General features: G+C 41.3%; 1 non-coding gene across 1 annotated transcript; it reads right to left on the bottom strand.

Moving 5' to 3' along the window:
• Window positions 1-333: 333 nt before the first annotated feature.
• LOC141597568 (small nucleolar RNA R71) lies at window positions 334-440 on the bottom strand. The gene has a single exon (XR_012522797.1). It is a non-coding gene; the product is annotated as a small nucleolar RNA R71 (small nucleolar RNA).
• Window positions 441-2,734: the final 2,294 nt, after the last annotated feature.

Genomic DNA, 2,734 nt, shown 5'->3' with positions numbered 1-2,734 from the left:
AATCTACCAAATGATACTCCTACACCGCAACATCTCACCGGTAATTTTATTGCCAAGTCCGCCTTCATCCAACTAGTTGAGAGGAGCCAATCCGGGGGAATGCCTAGTGAGGACCCTCATTCTCATATGGAAACCTTTTGCGATTATTGTGATGCTATCTCTCAAACGGGCGTGACTCAAGACCAAATAAGATGGGTCTTATTTCCTTTTTCGTTAATCGGCACCGCAAAGCAATGGTTGAAGGGCCTTGATAAGGCCACCCTTGGAATAGATTCTTGGAAGAAGCTAGCTCTAGCTTTCTACAAAAAATTCTACCCACCGGAAAAGACTAACATGCTAAGAGCTCAAATTACGGGTTTTAAGCAAAGGGATGAAGAATCTTTGTATGAAGCTTGGGAGCGGTTCAAAGGTATTTGTCGCTCATGTCCTCACCATGGACTTAGCGAATGGTTTTTAGTGCAACAATTTTGGAATGGTTTATATGAAGATTCAAGGAACATTCTCAATATGGGATCAAATGGAATGTTCACCGAAGTTGATGACAATCAAACATGGAACAAAATTGAGGAAATGGCGGTCCATAATTCACAATATAGTAGGCCTCGCAAGGCTACTAGAGGAGGAAAGCATGAAGTGGACTCCGTTACTCAATTGGGTGCTCAACTTAGTGCTCACATTGACACAATCAACTTGAAGTTTGAACAAGCTATGGCTAGACTTGAGGAAAACTCAAAATCATCAAAGCATCATGTCAATGCCATGACGGCATCCTCATCAATCCCAAGTGGGATATGTGAGAATTGTGGAACTTTGGGTCATGACCCAAGTGAGTGTAGGGGAACAACCGAACAAGTTAATGCTTTCTAAGCTTACAAAAGTGGTACCCCTTATTCAAATTTTTACAATGAAAACACCAAGTTCCATCCAAATCTCTCATACAAAAGCCAAAATGTTCAAAACCCTCAAACAACATACACTCCACCACCCATGAGAAATCAAAATCAAAGACCCTTTTACAATCAAAACCAAGGTTACCAAAATCAAAATCCATACAATCACCAAAATGACCAAGGTTTTGATGTCCAAAAAGCGGTCCTCCAAATGCAAAAGAATCAACAAGAATTTTTCACCCAAATGCAAAAAGATAGCCAAGCAAAAGACACCACCATCAACAACATTCTAGCTCACACCAAGATGTTGGAAACACAATTGACTCAACTAGCATCTTCAAGCTCACAAAGACAAAGGGGCAATTACCACCTCAAAGTAATCCCCTAGACATGAAACGGTTAGTGCCATTCACTTGAGAAGTGGTACAAGATATGAAGCACCGAAGGAGCAAGTTGAGGATGAAGTTGTGAAAGCTAGTGAAAAGGAAGAAATTGTGCAAGGTCCCAAAGAAGGGGAATCATCAAAAGAAGAAAGTTCAAAGAAAAATGAAGACAAGGCCAAAGAGAAGGAGCCCATTGTGATTAGACTTCCTTTTCCAAGTCGTCAAGCCAAGCCCAAATTTGATGATCAACTTGGAAAGTTCATGGAAATTGTGAAGAATTTAGAAGTCTCAATTCCTTTCACGGAATTAATCAATCACGTACCGGCCTATGCAAAGTACATGAAAGATATCCTCACAAAGAAGAAGTCGATCCGGAAACTTGAGACTATCGCCTTCACTAAGGTGAGTAGTGCAATACTTCAAGGGAGTTCACCTCCAAAGTTAAAGGATCCGGGAAGCTTCTCAATACCGTGTACCATTGGCGACACGACGATCAACAAAGCCTTATGTGATCTAGGGGCTAGTGTGAGTGTCATGCCATACTCGGTAAGTAAAAGGTTGGGAATGGGAGAGCTTAAATGCACCAATATCACTCTTCAAATGGCCGATAGATCGACGAAGACACCATTAGGGATATGGGAAGATGTCCCCGTGCGAATTGGGAAGTTTTTCATCCGGGTGGACTTTGTCATTGTTGATATGGAGGAAGATTCCAACATTCCAATCATCTTAGGAAGACCTTTCCTACACACGCATGGTGCGGTGATTGATGTGAAACACGGAGAGCTCACTCTAGAAGTGGGAGATGAAAGCATAACTTTTAATCTTGACAAAACCATGAGAGCTCCTCGTTTGCATGAGCCATGTTTCATGATCGATCATTATAGCCGAAAAGATGAAAGGAAGAAATCGGAACTCCAATGGAGGAAGAAAATTGAAGATGCTCCATTCAAAGAGCAAGTGAATTGTGACAAGGAGAGCTTGCAAAGCTCATCAAAATCAACCAAGGAAGAAGAGGATGGCCTCATTGGCCAAGAGAAGAAATTGGGAGAGTTGTCTCCATCTAAGCAAGAGATTTTCAATGATCAACTCAATGAAGTTTGTGGTCTTTGGGACGACGAATTTGAAGGGATCTTTAATCCCTACATTGGGCATGCCATCGATCATGATCAACAACAAGGGGCACGGTCTATTGAGGACCTCTACCATAACAATGAACAAGCTTTTGATTACTTCTTCAAGGTGTTGAGCAACATCAACAACACCTTGGACATGCCCCCTGGACATCTCATCAAGAATGAGAGTTTGGTGGAGTCCTCCCAAACCACCACTTGTAAATATTTCTAACTCCCTAACTTACATTTCAATTCTTGTATTGCATTTTTGTCATTTTTGGATTTTATTTACTTTGATCAAAATAATTGTCATGTAAGAGAGAAGTGAGGGAGGGACTAACAATTT

The sequence above is a fragment of the Silene latifolia genome, chromosome 8, assembly GCF_048544455.1.
Source record: "Silene latifolia isolate original U9 population chromosome 8, ASM4854445v1, whole genome shotgun sequence".
Taxonomy (NCBI): Eukaryota; Viridiplantae; Streptophyta; class Magnoliopsida; order Caryophyllales; family Caryophyllaceae; genus Silene; species Silene latifolia.
The sequence above is the reverse complement of the archived record's forward strand: the minus strand, read 5'-3'. Positions and strand labels throughout refer to the sequence as shown.